General features: G+C 34.0%; 1 protein-coding gene across 1 annotated transcript in view; it reads left to right on the plus strand.

Annotated features, from left to right (window-relative positions):
- The window catches only part of LOC118183576 (uncharacterized), a 363,019-nt gene that overhangs the window by 245,092 nt on the left and 98,123 nt on the right, over positions 1–19,804 (plus strand). The gene's annotated exons all lie outside the window — the stretch shown is intronic.

The following is a 19,804-nucleotide window of genomic DNA, read 5'->3' on the forward strand; positions in this document are numbered from 1 at the left end:
ATTATGAACATTAGTTACGTGTTTGGTGTCCGCCGATAACATCGCGGCAAAAACATCGCGGACGAAAACGTCGCGGAGAAAGCAACGCAATGCGAAAACGTCGTGCTACAAAACATCGTGGGAGAAAACATCGCAAAGAGAAAACATCGCAGTTCTAAAACATCGCGGTACAAAACATCGTCGTCGAAAATAAAGCGGTTCAAAAACTTCGCAGTTTAAAAACATCGTTATCGAAAATATCGTGGTAAAAAATAAAGTATCTACAAATCATCGCAGGACGATAACATCGCAGATATGCTTTTTTCAGGTTTTAATAATTGTAAATGGATATTCCCATAATGATTGTGAGCGCAAGATGTAAAGAAGGATAATTTTTACTTTCACATTTTTTTATTAACTAATAAATTTTTGCTGAAAAAGTAAGAAGGAAACTTAAGTATAGAAAACTAAATGCAACTTATAGATTATACTTTTCATGAAAAATTACCAATTAAAACTTTACAAAAAATGATTTATTAATGGCCTTTGTTAGTTAACTATGTCGGTTTAAAATTCTATTCAGTGCTATAAGTTGCATTAATTTTCTATGCTTAAGTTTCCTTTTTATTTTCTCAGCAAAAATTTATTGATTAATAAAAAATATGAAAGTAAAAATTATCCTTCTTTCCATCTTGTGCTCACAAATCATTACGGAAATATCCATGTATAGTTATTAAAGCCTGAAAAAAGCATGTTTGCGATGTTATCGTCATGCGATAATTTGTAGATACTTTATTTTTTACCGCGATATTTTCGACGACGATGTTTTTAAACTGCGAAGTTTTGAAGCGTTTTATTTTCGACGACGATGTTTTGTACCACGATGTTTTAGAATTGCGATGTTTTCTCCCACGATGTTTTGAAGCACGACGTTTTCGCCTTGCGTTGTTTTCTCCGCGACGTTTTCGTCTGCGATGTTTTCGGCTGTAACCACGTGTTTTGGTAACCTATAGCCTGGAACTAATTAATAAAATAACCAAAACAAAAATATTGATACTGGGGGGCCAAACAAACATCTCCGTACTTCAAATATATATTGAAATATAAAGTAACTTAAAATAACTAATTGAATTATTGAAAGGGAAAAAGGCCTTGATACATATTTATTCTTAACTACTAATGAAAAAGCTGTTTTAAGAAGATTGTGAAGAAAAGTTTTCATTTCCCCTAATATAGTTTACTTATAATTGTGATATTGTAAAAAATGAAAATGTGTAACTCGTAAATGGGAATTTGTGGTTTGAAAAATTGTGAAAAATTTTGAAAAATGTGCTGAATATTAGTTCAAAGTTATAATACCCTATGTCATCGAAGTGAGCTAAACCAACAAGAGGAAAATGTGAGTACAAATCAACAACGTAATGCCCATGTAAGTTGAAAAAATAATTTACATACTTATAAACGAATTATGAAATTACTGAAGAGAAAAAATAATTTGATCTATATCAAATTTTTTCTTTAATTATTATACCATAACGTGTTTTACTCATTGAGATAAAAATTAGCATACTAAAATAATGCAAATATATAATCAAAGCAAAAACAAACAAAAAAAAAAAGAACTTTAATCCAGAAATTCAGTTGGATCTTTTTATTTTATTTAAACCTGGGCTAGATTGCAGGTGAACAGGCTGGCTGCATGGGCGTTTTCGTGTTTTTCGTTATGTATAACGGTGCATACAAGCCAGTTTCTGTTAGAAGGTCTTCCTCGAAGGCATCGTTTCCCTTAGGCAAATAACCTTAGTGAGCTTTGTCATAATCTCCAAACCAACCATATCTTTTTTTTTCACCTTGTAAGACTTTCACTGTGTAAATCTCAGTTACTGTAGAAAGTGATAAATCTTAAGAACTAGATAGCGAATAATCGCTTAATAATCGGATGACAAGAAACAACAAGATAGAAGGATAACTAACCTTTATTATTCCAATAAGATTTAACAAAACTCCGCCTGGGAGTGTACAAGTACTGCCGATACTTGGGCTTTAACTTAAGAGACTAAGAATTAAACTAAAACTAAGATTAACTAAGGAAATACAGCCGAAGCTATCAAGATTCAAATCGAGTTGGCCCTTTAACTTATTTGACTACGAAGCTTAGCACGGGCTTGAGTACGGCCGAGCGTAATAACAGCTTTGAGAGAGAGAGAGTGCCCAAAAGGGCAGACGCACGTAAATCAGAAACTCTGATTCTCTCTCACTCTGTAAGTAACTTCGTGGTTTAAATACCGCTTCTTCTCATTAAATATTCAGCAAGATTCCAAAACTACGTTCTGGCCGGAAGTAGTAAGTTGAAGTTAAGAATTTGACTTTAACTTGGAACTTTAACAGGAAAGGAACTTTAACTTGAAATTTAACTGTTAATAAAATTAACATAATCCTTACAACCTTTTGGTACTTTTATCAAGTGCTAGTTATAAGTGTAATGTTTAGTGATTAATCTAAAGCGTTATAGGACAGATCAATTTTTTTTATATCTCATAAGACTACGATTTTTGGTGTATATGATATTTCATCTAAGTTTATCAATAAAATTCGATATGCAAAGCGTTTAAATGATATAACTCGAAAACTAATTATTCTGTTATTTTTAAAAAGACATATTATCTCTGAACTTCAAATAAATTCACTTATTTCAAGCTATTGAAGAACACTTCGTACGCCTTTGTCAGCAGCTGTCCCGAAAACTTACTGTTTGCTGCATATCAACGTATTACATTTTCAATCCTTAACCATATAAGGTATTTCTCCCTCTTTCCTAGCGTGTCTTTGTGGTGTAATGGATCTGCACGCTGGGCCGGTATTCCAGAGGGCCGTGGTTCGGTTCCCGGCGAAGGCGGTTGCTAATTTTTCAGTTCTGCTTCCAAAAAATACATAATGTCTCTACAACCATTAAACAATTATAATGTATTTTCTTCCTCTTTCCAGCATGCTTTGTGGTGTAATGGTAGCACACTCGGGCGTATTCGAGAAGTCCCGGTTCGAGTCCAGGTGATGGTATTGCATATTTTTCACATCTCCTGCTTCAAAACAACCTAATGTCTCTATATAGTTAAAGGTTTTCATGCGATATAATTGGAGTTTTACTTCACAAATACTATCTATCATTATAATTGATCAACTGAAGGAAAGTGTTAAGTACCTAAATGCCATAAAAATAAAAGACTAAGCAGGAATAAAGTCAGATTTCACCAAGCTAAAAGCAGCATTGCTTTGAAAATGACTAACAGCCATTGCAAAGAAACCAGCTAGTAGGGTTATAGCCGAAAACATCGCGGCAAAAACAACGCGGACGAAAACGTCGCGGAGAAAACAACGCAAGGCGAAAACGTCGTGCTACAAAACGTCGTGGGAGAAAACATCGTACTTCTAAAACATCGTGGTACAAAATAAAGCGATTCAAAAACCTCGCAGTTTAAAAACATCGACGTCGAAAATATCGTGGTAAAAAATAAAATATCTGCAAATGATTGCATGACGATAACATCGCAGACACACTTTTTTCAGGCTTTAATAACTGTAAATGGATATTCCCGTAATGATTTGTGAGCTCAAGATGGAAAGAAGAAGAATTTTACTTTCATATTTTTATTAACTAATAAATTTTTGTTGATAAAGTAAGAAGGAAACTTAAAAAAAATTTTAAACCGACATAGTTAACTAAAAAAGGCCAGTAATAAATCGTTTTTTTATGAATTTTTACTGGTAATTTTTCATGAAAAGTACAATCTAAAAAGGATTAGAAAAAGGAAGGGAAGTAACAAAAAATTGCTTCTGTAAAAAATAAAAAAACTTTATAAGCAAAAATTTATTAGTTAGTAATAAATATGGAAGCAAAAATTATCCTTCTTTCCATCTTGAGCTCACAAATCATTATGAGAATATCCATTTACAATTATTAAAGCCTGAAAAATGTATTTCTGCGATGTTATCGTCATGCGATAATTTGCAGATATTTTATTTTTTACCATGATATTTTCGACGACGATGTTTTTAAACTGAGAAGTTTTTGAACCGCTTTATTTTCGACGACGATATTTTGTACCACGATGTTTTAGAAGTGAGAGGTTTTCTCTTTGCGATGTTTTCTTCCACGATGTTTTGTAGCACGACGTTTTCTCCGCGATTTTTCCGTCCGCGATGTTTTTGCCGCGATGTTATCGGCGGACACCGCTAGTAGATAGTCTTCGAAACACCTTAAGCATTAATTATTACTTTCACCATAAGCATTAATATTTCATATATGTGATTGTCATTGTATCGTCGATTGGTTCGACAAAAATACAATGGCAGTTGCTGCACTATTAAGGGGTTTTCTTATATTAGAGTGGTTTAAAATGCAATTATTTGCCTGTTTCTGATGACTTTCTTTCTCGTTCAAGTTTAGGATATTTCGCATTAGGGAACAAATATTTTCCCCATTTTCCATATTAAATAGTTTTTTCTGCCTTTATGTATAAATTCCTTATTTGAATAATTTTACTTTATATCACAAGTCATGATACCAAAATCAAATCGGAAGACCTCAAAATCAAATCGGATGTTTGCATTAAAACGCCTGATTAAAGCCTATAATGATTTGTGCGGCTCCATTAAGAAAGTATATATACATGCATCTTGGAACCTATCCAAGAAACTAAGGCAATATGTCATAAGTACATAAATCCAGATATAAAATACCAGGGGCATTTTGGCATTAAAATCATGAAAATATCTCTTTCTCGTGGCAGATTTCGGAAATCTGAGCCATAACTCCATGCCGGTCAGTGGGGTAATAGCTCCTGCTAGAAAATAAACAGTGCTAATAAAAGAAAACGCTCTAAGGAGTTGATGCGAAAGTGCAAAATCAATGAATTTCTGAAAGTAAGAAAAACATTCTCATCATCCTATGAGGAAGAAAGTTTCATTTCTCCTCAATGCCAACAATCCTTCTTTGTGGACACTGCCATCTACGGTATCTCGCTTTATTCAATAGAAATCAAGAAGCAAAGAAAGACTATTTGTCCTTCGTTTTTATTGTTAGTAGATCAATGATTTGTAGCCTTTACCGCGCAGTCTATCTATAGTTCGTGATGAGAAAGTTTAAAAATGCTGTTGTAATTTGATTTTTAAAAACTCAATTATTGTAGTGAAAAGGTTTTCAAATCGCAGTATTGACCTTTGCGATTATTAGCAATTAAATGAATAAATGCTATCAGTAAATTTTATTAATTAAAAATTTTATTAAATTTTACATTAGTTCTATAATATTAATTTATACAGTCTTATTTTGAAGATAAGAAGTTCATGCTCGAGAAGAAACTCTGTTGCCTTTAAAACAAAAAGGTGCTTTTTTCTCGCATAAAAAGTGCGTCTATATCTAAGGAAATGTTGTTTATATCTAAAACCAATGCTAGTCATTTTTGTATTAAAATCCACTCTACTGTATACAGCTGTAAGCATTATTGAATTTTTAATTTGTGCGCGTTTCTGCATGTTCTACATAAATGCTTTTCGTTTTAAGCTTATTAAATTCAATGGAAGCGCATTTTACTTTCTAATTTATAAAAAAAAATTATCAAGGCCAAGTTAGGCTTTTCGAACCGAGAAACGAAAAACTTTCAGGCCTAATTGGAATTCGATCCACGGGTCTTCCGCATGCTATTTTATATTACAAAAATACTGCTAAACACTGACGTTACAAAAATAGAGATAGCGAGAGGGAAGGCATAATTTTTCGCGTTCTGCCTCACATTAAATACGAAGAGAGAGAGACAAGACTCTCTTCAACAAATCAGGAATCTAAATCTAGAGCGCAAAATTTATCAACTTAATAGAAACATGATTCACCAAAATTAAGCATTTTCTGCACCTTTTCAGAGATAAAAATGTATGAGAACTTTCTGTTTCTTACACTGTAATGGGACTGGCTTATCTTAATACTTATGTTAGATATGGTTATTTTTTAGTTAAATATGTTTCAGAAAATTCCAGACTCCAACAAAAAAGGACTCCGTCTCATAGGTAAACTGAGATACGTCGCTACTTGAATGATGATTTCCCACATCACTGAAACTGTTCGACATATAGAAGATGAAACCTGAAGAAAGCAACAATCTGGGCGGATGATGCAAAAGAACGAGACATTCCCTACTTCACAGACAGCAAGAACGTGCTGCAAGTTCTTAATAAAAGAGGTTCGAAGATCCCTCACATCGAATCACTTAAAAAGATCCTAATTACCATCCAAGAGAAAAACTCCCGTTCACTTTTATTTGGCTCAAGGAGTACACTGGAGCTAAGGGAAACAAGCGAGCAGACACTTTAGCCAAAGAAGGGACGCTCAAACCTTCGATAGATTTCACTCTTCTGATCTCTGAAGAAAGAGCGATAGGCAGCATAGGCAACTGAGGTGGCACGAAGACGATACAGGTCCGTTACACTTTCAGAATGTTCCGTACCATCAGCACGAAAAGGGTCGAACTGGGCCATTTTTTGTACAGGCATATATTGACCACGGGAGATTCCCCGCGACTCAAATTAGGTTCCAAAGAAAGCATGTGGCCTGCTCATGTGGGACGGAAGGCGTTCAAGCAGGAGCCCTCCAGTACATTCTAATCTGTTCACTAACACAAGACCTCAGACTCAAACATTCCCCATCCAACTTCCGGAACCTCACACTACCAGTGTTGTTCAACCATTACTACAATAGATGGGGAATTGCAGCGTTCCTATCACAGATCGAATAAGACAGCTTCATTGTGGAGGCAAAAGATTAATGTAACAGTCACAAGCTTGGCAAAGACACATCTGCAGGTTGGGCCCTACCTGTTACTGTCAACTTTGTAAAGATTGTAAATATTACCTAACATTACGCTAAGTACTAACTAACATTTTTGTAATATTATTTAGAATTACTAAAGGGCAGAGGTCCAAAATAGGGCGGTTTGTCGGTTCGCAAACAGATTTTCTAATCAGAGTCAGAAAAGAGCAAAGATGCTGGTTAATCGACAAGATTACTAATGCAACAACTGGAATGATATTACAGCCTTGTAGTGGTTTTATTCTAAGTGGCGGAACAATCTAGAGTAAGTCACTTGCCTCGTTAACTAGTAATTTCGCTAAACAACCATCTATCTGTCAACCTAAACCACAAGTTAAATAAAAAATTCACCTAACATTCATGGAGAGTTATAACTGAAATTGTTATCACAACTGGAACCGATGACTTACCATTTAAACAGCATTATAAGATGTGGTCACTTGCCTTGGTCTTAAGATTCAAATTATATACAAATTGGTTTTAAACTCAAAGCTAAGCACGTGGTCAGGTACACTATATCTAAATTCGCAAAGCACTTACTGACGACACAGCAGTCACCTAAGCAAAAGCCTTTCACTAATACAGCAACGGTGTGACGAAAGCTACAATAGCCTAACGTTTTGAAACTAACTTCCTACTTTTAAGTTCTATCGTATGCCATTAAATTTTCAAAACTCTCCAGTCTGAACGGATATTATGTCAATATCAAAAAGCACAGGATAGCGCTTCGTTCAGATTTTATTATTATAATACTTAAAAATCATTATGGCAGTATGAAGATTAAGATTTGAAAGTCTTTATTTCATTCCACATAGAACTAATATTTTTCATTTTCAATATTTTACAAAACGTTTTCAATAGTCCTTTACTTTATTCCTACTTTAGTTAGTTCTTCATTGTAAATAACTTGATCTACCTAAAAATAAATAAATAAAAATAAATTAATCTTCACCTCTGGCTCTTTTTGTAAACCAATTATTTTCATATAAACATAAATTTTAGGAAAGCTAATGAAATAATCGAGTTTTCGTTGAATCCATTTCAAATAAACAATCATGTTCTTTGCAATTTCTATGAAGGATAAAAGAATTTATTTTATGTTAGCATTTTTCCAGCTTTCCCCACACAGTTTATCATCAAGTTAAATTTAGAATTTGATACTCAACATTCTTTAAAAATGAAACACAAACTTGTTGCAAACTATATTAATGTCAAATGATTATGCCATCAGCCATTAATGTAAGAAAATCACTGAGAAATCCGATTTCTGTTATGAAAAATTTAAGTACGCAAAACGTAAAAAATATTTATAAAATGGCGAAGTGCTTCTCTTTAACCTTTTATAGCAAATGTTTTACTTGCAATCTTCGATAAAATTTACATTCAGTATGGAAATGACACTACCTTCCCAAAATTAATGCATTAATGTAACTTGCAAAAAATAAAAATCTTTTAAACTTACAAAAAGGCCTGGCTTTATTAAATTATATACCAGTCTAAAATGTCGGTACTGAGAGAAGGCCAACCCTTGAATACCGAAGAAGGGGGAAACAACATATTCGAAACCTTTTCAAAAATAGAGAAATGCTTTTCAGTTAAAGAGATAAAAGTGATGTTTTTCCATACTCAGTTGCACGTGAATGTAACTTATACACCAGAAACTTGAGTAAATTTGAAAAGAAAATTTCGTCTAATGATTACGTCTAATGGAATTAAAGTACCACCCTCTCTTGGAAGGGCTTTCCTATCATGCGGTACGTCAAACAATAATACTTATTAGCAGATGCATTTAGATTTTGACGATCTCCCTTCCTTTTTATTCCATTAGTAAACTACTTGTTCTTTTGTTTCGCAAATTCGACCAATGTACACTGCTCAAAAAAAAAAAAAAAAAAAAAAAAAAAAAAAAAAAAATGGGACAGTCCTATATCTCCCGATCTACTGGGCCGATTGACAAAATTCAAATTGCGTTCTTCATGTCTCGAAAGCGCGACTTAGGATATATATTAGTTTTATATATAGCACTATTCTAACATAGGTATTTTGACACAAAATCGGACTTTTTCTGAAATAACATACCAATTGTTTTTACATATTTCGATTCTACAACTCAAATTACGCCTAAATATGAAATTTTGTAAAATTTGGAGCGAAATTTACGGAGAAATTCACAAATTTATGTTGGCACTTTTTTGTCAGTTTGCGCCAAGAATAGTTCACTTGGCGAACTTCTTAATATATGGCAACCTAGTTTCCTTTCCTGTGAGCGGAAAAAAAGTCACCATCGTTCCTTTTTTCCAAATAACATTCTTTATATTATATTTTTAATTATAACTTATTATTTTAAGTAATTTTTTCTTTTTCGAATTTCATTTTAATTGTTTAAGTTGCATGGTTTTTTTTTTCGAATAACTATTTTAAAAATTTCTACTTACCTATTCGAACTGCGTAAATAAAGGTGCAGCGTTTATTTTTTTTCAAATAGTTTTCTTTATATATATTTTTTGTCATAGTTATTATTTTAGGTAATTTTTAAATTCTTAACTTTTATTTTAATTGTTTGTGTTGCATTGTCTCTTCAGATAATTGTTTTAAAATTTTCTATTTATTCCTTCTAATTGAGCATTTTAAATATATTTATTAATATAAATTTTCCAGAATTTGATTTTATTTATTTGAATTGCGTTTCTTTCGGAGGAATACTTTGTAACCCAGACTACGATGCGTTTGAAAACTGCATATATTAAAAGAGAAAATACAGTAAAGCACAGTTAACACGCCTTTCAATGTTCCGTTCAGAAAAGATATATATAAATAAGAGAGCCATTTAACTTAGGATTGCGACATTTTAACTTAGGATGACTTGCATACACTGCTTTAAACAGTTTTATCATTGTGCCCATTGCTTTACACGATTTTATCCTACATTTGGCTTTTTAAATGTTATTCATATTTTAGTCGAATATTTTATTTTTGAAATCGTAAAAATCAAATATCATAAGATTAAAAAGTTTTAAATTAAAAAAAAAAAAAAATACAAATACTAAATTTTACCGTAAAATGTATTTTTTCTTCTCTTTTTCTTCAGGCATTCTACTTTATTCCTGCTCTTTTTCTTCATTCTACTTTATTCTTGCTCTTTTTCTTTAGGCATTACGCAAGTATATTAAAAAATATCCAATTTTCGAAATATCTTGATATTTCTGACAATCATTTTAAATAAAGTTATCGCCTTTCATTTCATAAAGGCCCACAAACGGCCGAGCGGTAAAGTCGCTGAACACTGATAGTTCACTCCGGGGTTCGAATCCCGGTAAACAGGCTGGTTGCATGGGCGTTTTCGTGGATTTTCTCATGTGTACCGTGTATGCCAGCTGATTTCCCTTAGAAAGTTCTTCACAAAGGCATCCTTCCTTTTAGGCAGATAGCCCTGCTTTGACGTAACTTAATAATTCAATTCAAGCCATTTTATCAATATTTGGTCAGAGCTTTTATCAGTCTTTAGAGGCTAAACATTTTGAAGGTATGAGATGAAAGGAAAGACTGGTTTCATCAAGAGGTTTTGGTTTATTTAATTATGACAAAGCACACTAAGGCTATCTGCCTAAGGGGAGGGATGCCTTCGTGGAGGACTTTCTAAGGGGAACTGGCTGGCATACCCGTTGCACATGGGAAAAACCACGAAAATGCCCAAGCAGCCAGCCCGTTCGCGGGATTCGGACCTCGGACAGAACTACCAGCGTTCAGTGACTTTAGTCGCTCGGCCGCTGTTTCATCAGGAGGAAAAAAAAACATCTTTAGGTGACATCCACATACATCACTGGATAAACTTCTGAATCTTCAAATAATTCGAATGAGAAAATCATGGGATTCTCCATTTATGATACGATATGATGTTCTATAACGTAATTCAAATTTATACAACCATACAGTCTAAACCATATTGTCTTTTCTGTTAACCACAAGCTCAATTAATGGTATTTGCTGGTGTACACGTCCAAGTGTTTTTTCTTTGAACACCTAAATTCATTGAAGTATCCTGAAAGTATCTTCAAAAGCGTCCAACTTTTTGAAACATCTTGGTATGTCTGAGAGCCAAATTTCCAAGCAAATTTTTGCTTACTTTTCTCCCTAATTTTCTTCTTTCCTTCTACAGTTATTTTCAGTGCACACACAAGAAAATTAAGATTTTTCTATTGCTAGACTTCCATATATTTTGCTTTCTTGTCAATTTTTTAAAATATCAATTACATGAATTGCGTTTCAGCTGAAGACAGCTTTTCATTTTCTAGTCATTTTAACTATAAATAAAAAAAGCGAAGTCCAAAGGATAAATATTTTAATTAAAAGATTTTTGCTAAATGACAAAGAAATAAAACAGTCCAGCAGGGTTAATTCTGTACCACCGAGTTACCCGATTCTTATATCGGCTGAAACAATCTAAATCATATTAAAGATCATGTTTTTTTATACAATCTATAACGCGAGAGAAAAATTAGCTTCTTAAAACATTCTTTCTAAGAGGATTAATATAAAAGATTATATTTATATATATATTTTTAAAGCTGGAACTTGAACCAAACTGTAAAATTTTTATAGTTTAATTTACATGGTGGTTATGATTAAAGTTCCAATTTGAAATGGTCATAAAAGGAAAACTACCGTACCAAATGTTATCAAACTTGGGAATCGTGTAAAGGAGGTTATGAGAATTTATTTTCAGCGAGGAAAAAAATAGTTAAAAAAACTCATCACCAGGGGGACAATGACGCTGTATACAAGATTCTTAAATGAAATAAGACACGAAAACATCTGTTTAAAATGTGTTTAATATTTTCCGAAACGTGTTACAAAGCATGTTCAATGTAGCGTCTAGCATTTTCCGAAAGCAAGTTAAATCCTGTTACTGCATTTTCAACAGCAGCTCTTAGCATATCGGGAGGAATGTTACGGACATGTCAGTGTTTAACATTTTTCATTTCTGCCAAATTGTTTAGATTATCACCATAAACAGTGCTTTTGAGAAAACCCCATAGCTAAAAGTCACAGAGGTTGAGGTCTGGTGGGAAGAGGGGAAGTGTTGGCCTATAAGACGTTCATTCGTGAAATGTTGCCTAAGTAACTGTGCGACACACGTGAGGTGGGGCCCAGCCGTGCATAAAAATCGTAGTATCTAAAATGCCACGTTACTGCAGTTCATGTATCACGAAACATTTTAACATTGACTCTAAATGAGCTGCAATCACAGTAGTCCAGCTGTCGACTGTTCTTCAGAGAAAAATGGTTCAGTTATAAAACTAGCTGTCATTCCACACCAAACGGTGTGGAATGACTGCTATGCAATCGAATGCAGTAGGAGAATGCAATGGAACTAGACAGATAACATGAGGGATTTTTTTTGGCCCAAATCGATTAAAAGCGTTTTGAATCAGTATCTTCATGTTTTAGGGCCGAATTCAGGCTTCAAAAATTACAAATTAGCGATCTGTAAGAAAACGATTTCCAGATTGTACGCACTTGTGCGAGTGATTTGCGATCTCACATTTTCTAATCGCTAATTCGTGGTTTTCACGGACGAATTTCTCACTTACACGGATGGCGCACTCGACGTTTATCGAATTTAACGCCTTTAAATGGTAATTTTCTTACTTCAAAATTTCTTAAGGGTATGCAACATATTAAACCCGTGTAACAAAAGGTTAAGTTAGATTCCGACCCATATTTCGTTTAAAAATATTGCATACAGCGCCATTTTCGCCCTGGTGGTGAGGTTTGGAACTTCCCTTTTTTCGCGGAAAATAAATTCTTATGATCTCTTTTACACGATTACCAGGTTTGATAACATTTGATCCAGTAGTTTTTGTTTTATGACCGTTTCAATGTGGAACTTTAATTATAAACACCCTGTATATTATTAAATTTTAATTGAAGCTATGTGTTATATGTATACCATGCGTAAGATTTCCGCTTTTATAGAAAAAATAAAGAATCGAAGCAAATATACTTAGGATAATGGAACAAAACTGAAAAAAATTCCCCTCCCTCCGAAAATAAAATATTGAAACTTCGACCTTCAATTTATTGGATTATCGAAATATTCAATATGACCTATCTTCTAAGTCCTAGTTCCGACAACAATTCCGTCAAAAATTCCGAATTACTTAAGCTGATGTAAAAGATTTAGTATATATTCACTGTATGTTAGTAAAGTAATCAGAGTGTAATAAAAATAGATTATAGAATTTACGCCATTATCTTTTTGTCTGACTGCACAACATGTAATGGAAGAGAAGGCTTGTAGAGATCTGTTTTTGATATGCCTCTAAAAGTAGATGTCATACTCCGTTTGTCTCTTCAATATCAAAAAACTTTCCTTTGAGAGGCAACTTTAGTTTTTGGGAAAGAAAAAAATCACAAGAAGACAAATTTGAAAAACATGCAGGACGATTCAGTACACATACTTATTTTCGGAACACAAGCGGTTCTCCGACTGGTTATTGAATAATGAAAAGATGCATTATCATGCAATACAAAACATTTGGAATACGTTGTCTGACTGAAAACGTAAGATTAAAAGTCATCTGCTTAATTCACAACCATTTACAAGTCAACTAATGGGGCAATTGCAGAATCGTTTTGATCCTGAGCTTCTAAGACAAACTTTATATCACTGGATTTAATCACTTCTTTAATCTTCCGAGAACGTTCCATCTTTAGCTCATATTCCAAGAATATTAAGCGAATACAATTATTGCAAAAGAAAATGAATATTCATTTGCACTACGGCTTGGTAGTTCTGCTTTTTATGTCTAAGTATACAACAATATTTTAAATATTTACAAATAAAATATTAAATTGGAGATTTAATTGGAGCCTCACCAGTTGCCTAGCATTTGAAGATTGTTAAATACTAACTGTTTGTTGCGAAGTCTAACCCAGGGTTTTGCATGGTTGGTTTTCGTAGTTTTCTAGGTTCTCTTTACAAAGGTTCTCTATGAAAGCATCTTAACCAAATAGCTCCCACATTCTTTCTATGTTCAAATAACCAAATAACCTAGTTTAAGCGCGATTTCCAAATGAAGTTACTAGCAAAACCCGAATACTCATTAAAAATCATGTAGCTTGCCAATCAGGAGTAACATGAAAGATACGGCGCCAATAATTGAATTGCTGTTACGGTACGCTGTTTCTAAATTTAGATGGCCATTCCTTAATTAAATAGCCTACCAGCGGCCGAGCGGTAAAGACGCTGAGCACTGGTAGTTCGGTCGGAAGTTCGAATCCCGCGAACGGGCTGGCTGCATGGGCGTTTTAGTGGTTTTCCCCATGTGTAACGTGTATACGAGCCAGTTTACCTTAGAAAGTCCTTCACGAAGGCATCCCTCCCTTTAGGCAGATAGCCCTCGTGTGCTTTGCCATAATTAAATAATCCAATCCAATCCTTAATTAAATATAATTGATTTGTAACTTCTACTAGAGCTGACGGTAAAAATTGAAGTGCAAATAAATAATATCGTGTGCAATCTTGATTAATATAAATTAAAAATTTTGCATAGAAAAATATTTGCATTCAGACAGAAAGTTTTTTGAAATATTTGCAATTACTTTATAAGAAGGATTTATTAATAACCGTAATAATTACTTATTATATTACTGATGATTAGATTCAGTTCTTGACAATTACATTCTAAATTAGAATTTTAAGGATATAATGAAAATGAGCTACGCACAAAAATACATTTTTACAGATTAAATTGACATTAAATACAAAAATACAGAATGTTGGGTGTCGTTTATATAATTATTCTTGCTTGTCCACAGAATCTGCTGACTTATCCAGCCATTAAGTAGCTGCAGATCATTTCTACATAACCATTGAACTTCCATTAATTCAGTTTCTACAGGGTTGTATGTTTATATCATAATTTGGCTTTTATAAAAATGATTATTCAAAATCTTATATTTCTATAAAAATATACTATGCCTTAAAAATATGGATGATAGTATCTGCCGCTCTTTCAGCCACTTCAAAAGCAACAGTTTGTTTAGAAATAAATTATGCAGTTAATGTCATAAAATATTTTCATTAAATTCAAATAAACATTAAACGAAAATTCTCAGTTTTAGACAATTTGATTTAAACGAAGTAAAGTAGCAGACGATAAAACGCCGGAGGTAAAAATTTACTCTTAGAAAAACGTACTCTTATTTTTTTAGAAAAAGGATGAAAGAGAAAAATTTTAAAAAATTGTTAAAAATTTGAATAATATCATCTATAATTTAAAAAATAGATTTTCATATAGTATTAATAAATATTTATTACGTCTTATTGTGGGAAAAATTTTCATATAATTAATTCTCCGTAAAATTTTACTTGAAATTTAAGGTTAAAAATAGCTGTGGCAATTCAGTGTAACAAAAATCCATAGACCACATTTGGCGTTATTATCGCTCAAAAAAAAGATGACAAATTTCAAAACGCGAAAATATGTAAATTCGTGTATATCTTAGAAAATTTTGAATAAAAAAGTCTAATTTTTTGCAGATATGCTTAAAAATACACCTACTTTATGATGATGGTAAAAATTTTATAGGTTATAATTCAAAATTTTTTTCGAAAAATTTATAAAAATTATTTAAAAATAGAAATTAAAAAAATAAAACACAAAAAATGGGTAAATTTTATTTGGAATGAACCTAAATTTCGAAATGTGAGAGAAAAAATAAAAAAAGTTTAGTAAAAAAAGAGATATTAATAAATATTTGCCGAATTCAATTAACATTGATGAGCTAAAATTTTGAGAGCTAATATTTTAAAAACTACTCGTACGAATTTTACAAAACTTGGTATTCTGGCATAATTTGAGCCGTAGAATCGAAATATGGAAAAAAATTGGTATGTTATTTCAGAAACGTCCGATTTTGTGTCAAAATACTTATGTTAGAATAGTGCTATATATAAATCTAATATATATCCTAAGTCGCGCTTTCGAGACATGAAAAACGCAGTTTGAATTTTGTCAATCGGCCCAGTAGAACGGGAGATATAGCACTGTCCCATTTTTTTTTTTTTTTTTTTTTTTTTTTGAGCAGTGTACATTGCGTACTTAAATTAACCTACTAAGGATTAAAGAAGTTTGTTATATTTTAAAAGAGTTTTTGATGATTAATGAACATCTCTAATTGATGTTACGAGATCTATAGTAACAACTACACTAAATTTTATCTATAGGAAGTATTCTGTTTACAGAAAAAAGGTATAAGATATTTTAAGTGAAAAGCCTAATATAAAAGTTTAAAGCTCGTTAAAAGTTAGACGCATGTATTAAGGATTAAAGAATGAAATATCGCAATCTTTATGCAGGACAAATGACAAATTATGTCAAATATGGAAGAAACTGCGGCTTGCAAAATAGCTTAACGTTTGGCTATCAATCAGATGATTCATGCCACAAATGCTGGAAATGTTTTGACATGCGCAATGAGTGATTTTATCAATGGCCTTGCTGCTCAGATTATATAGAGGTTAAGGGAGCCTACTACGATACCAAAGGACCTGGGTTTGAATCCCGGGGAAGGCATGGATGTTTGTAAATGTAGAGTGTCTTTGCGGCATGGTGGCACTCTAAATACATGGCGAACTGGAAGTCCTCTCGAGAGGCTGATGGTAAGAGGAGAGGACCTATACTCCTCGGGGTGCTCTTCATCAAAACTGGGGCGGAATTGAGCGAAGTCATACTGTCACCCTTTTCCGCACTAATCTCGCACCTGCAAGAAGTCCTCCGTCTACAAGAAAAGTCAATGAGAATCCAAATTTCCTGAGTGAAGGCGCACGCCGGAATCCAGGGAAATGAAGCAGCAGACGCTCTTGCCAAGAAGGCTGCCCAAAATGAGGAAACGGAGCAGATTCAGGTGCCCCTGCCCCGGTCATGCCTAAAGAGGCAAATAGAGGAGTCCGCCATTGGAAACTGGCAGAATGAATGGGACCAAATCCCGCAAGGCCGCAGAGCATATGAGTTCCTGCCCAAGGTAGAGGTGGACCGGCTCATCTCAGCACCCTACCTCACGCGATATATAACAGGCCACGGCCTCTTTCCGACGTATTTTGCAGAAAGGTGTCTAGCAACAACTGATATGTGTGTTTGTGACAACGTGGGCTCACCAGACCATTATGTCACGGAGTGCCCCTTAACAGCAGAATGGCACATAAAATTCCCAACTACCAATGTTCTGCCTTTCAAACGCCTTCTCGTAAAACATCGAGGCACGCGGAAAAAGCTTAAAAGCATAATGGACAAACTAGAAAAAATGGGCATAGACCTCTGCAGGCCGGAATAGGGCACATGCAATAAACACAATTGGTATAAAAGCGTCTTACAACTGTGAAGTCTCTAGATGGTTGCAGGGCCAGGGTAATACCCGAGTAGTCATAGAAAGCCGTCCGGGTGCCCTGTCCTGCTGTCACCTGTCACCTGTACAGCGCTCAAGGCTCTAGCCAACGGAAGGTGTAATCTTGGCTCTCCATGGTACGATGAATTTCGTGGGCTTGTTCTGATGTTATTGTCAGACAAGTGAGATAAGTCACAACATCAGTGGCCTTTCTCTGGATTTATTTGTGACTCATTTCCGCTGTTGGAAGTAATAAATGCAGCGTATAAGTGTGCGGCACGAGAACGTTAAAGTCTTTTAATAACTCTACATTGAGCTAATTAATGGGCCTGGAGTAACTCAACCGAGAGTTTACGATTAATGCTGATTGACTGCTAAAGAAATGATACCAATCTTCTCCATGCGACAAGTATAACAATACATCGAAATGAAATCATGTTTGAATACTTTTTATTCATTCACTAGGACTCGAGTAACGCACTCCGGATCCCGAAGGAACATGTTCTTTCAGGGATCACCCCAACGTTTACTTTCCCTGTTTTAGCTAAGGGGAAAACAGAAATGATGAAGAATTATAGGATAGTTTTGGTGGTTTTCGGAAAGCCTAGAGCATTAAACTTGGACATTGTTCTCCTAGGCAGTAGTTCGCTAATGCAAAAAATAATTAATAATAAATTATGCAAATCCTTCTTGCTGTGTTATGGTTTATTTCAAAATTTGATTAACAAAGAAAATTCCTTTCGGGGATGAAATCAACAACGTGGTTTAGATTTTTTCATTCTTGTGATGCTGCTCCCTGATGACGAACAAAAAAGCATTGCAAAGTGGATTTTTTCAATCGTTTTTTTTCCACTCTTTAATCTGAATTAATGAGAGCACTTTTTATGCTGCGGTTTCCAAGTTGAGAAAAAAAGTCTTTTCAGTCCCCGAGAGGCAATGAATTTGATTTAACGTTTTAATTTTGTCTAAGCTTTTTTATGTATCTATCTATAAACAAGGGTGCTGTTTCTCGTTCTCGTTTCTAATGCTATCAAGGGATAAAAAAATAATAAATGCATGTATTCTTGGTATTAATATACCATGAAGATAAAATCGATGTTAATATAAAAAATTGTACAAGTAAAGGACAAATTACAAGAGCCCATAGTACTCTGCATATTTGATCTGGAGCATATGGCTCGATTTTTCTATTTTAAGCTTTTGAAATTGTGGAAAAATGAATACTATCGCAATTATCTTCTCTTCGTTTGAATCCCTCCTACCTACGTGCAACACAGATGGATTTCTGTTACCAAGGCAACAGTAAAAGGCTTCAGATTTCGTGTATCCCCCAAGCCTCGATTAGTTCGCCTTTCGGATTCCTTTTCATTAGCATCCGAGCATAAAATCTTGCAGTTGCTATTGTTATATAGAAAGGCACTTGAGGGTTACGTCTTGCTTCATTAGTTGTGTTGCGTGTCTGGAAGAAATTATGAAGAAAGACGAGAGAAGAAAGTTAGATGTTTCGGATGTCGCTAGATGCAATGAAATAATCTTAACTTCCCCCTACAGAAAAGGAACTGTACGAGCTGGAAGTTTCAATTATACTCGCGTATATTGCCTTTCCTGACAATTTTTGTACTTGCGCTGATATTGGAATAAATATAGTAGTTTTCTGCACGTAAAGAGTCTTGGAAGTCTAAGTTTAGAAGCACCTATTTTCTTTCATAAGTACCATTAGTTTAGTAACAATTGCGATAGTCTTCATTAAACTCATATATATTGCTTTCCTGGCAATTTCTGTACTTTCGTTGATGTTGAAACGAATAGTATACATATAGTAGTTTTCTGCACGTAAAACGAAGCTTCGAAATCTGAATTTAGAAACGTCTATTTTCATTTAGAAGTGCACTCAGTTAGTAATAGTTGAGATTAAATATTCAAGTAGTTCTTAAACGCGACACGACTTAAAAGCATCTAACCGAATATTTTATGTATACATGTCTACTGCCGTAGTGTCATGGTGGTAGAGGGAAACAGCTAACAAAGTCTAGGACCAAAAACGTCTTCTTTGGTTCGAAAGCGAAAGAAAGCACTGGTGTCCGTAAATGTACAGTGCCTTTGCCACATGACAGCCCTTAAAACACGTCAGTTAAAAGTTCTGAAAAGGCTCGTGGCTGGAAAAAGTTGGCTAGGTTATGCTTGGTTCCGTCATCCCCCTCAAACGTTCTCCATTGAAATTATAACGGACCATCATAATCCATGACGGGGCTAAACAGTAGACATGCTGAAATCTCAGTCGACTGGCCATCCTTTTGCTATAGAAGTCCTTGAGGATTAGGCAATAGATAGTAGGCAAGATAGAGATAATTGACCAGAGTCCTTGAGGATTAGATAGTAGGCAATATTATTTAATGAACTCGTAGAAAAATTAAGAGCCTCTCCGGATTACAAATCCAATCTATATTGAGACTTTCATTTTGGAAGATATTTTTTCTTTGTTAGTGCCGAAAGTTTTAAAAAATTATCCATAAAGGGCAGAAAGAAGTTGCTGATTTGCTTCAAAGAATAATGGTTTGGAGCGGTTGGATCAATATA

This window comes from Stegodyphus dumicola, chromosome 9 (genome assembly GCF_044657685.1).
Source record: "Stegodyphus dumicola isolate Sdum_Otavi_A_Nest chromosome 9, ASM4465768v1".
In the NCBI taxonomy this organism is placed as follows: Eukaryota; Metazoa; Arthropoda; class Arachnida; order Araneae; family Eresidae; genus Stegodyphus; species Stegodyphus dumicola.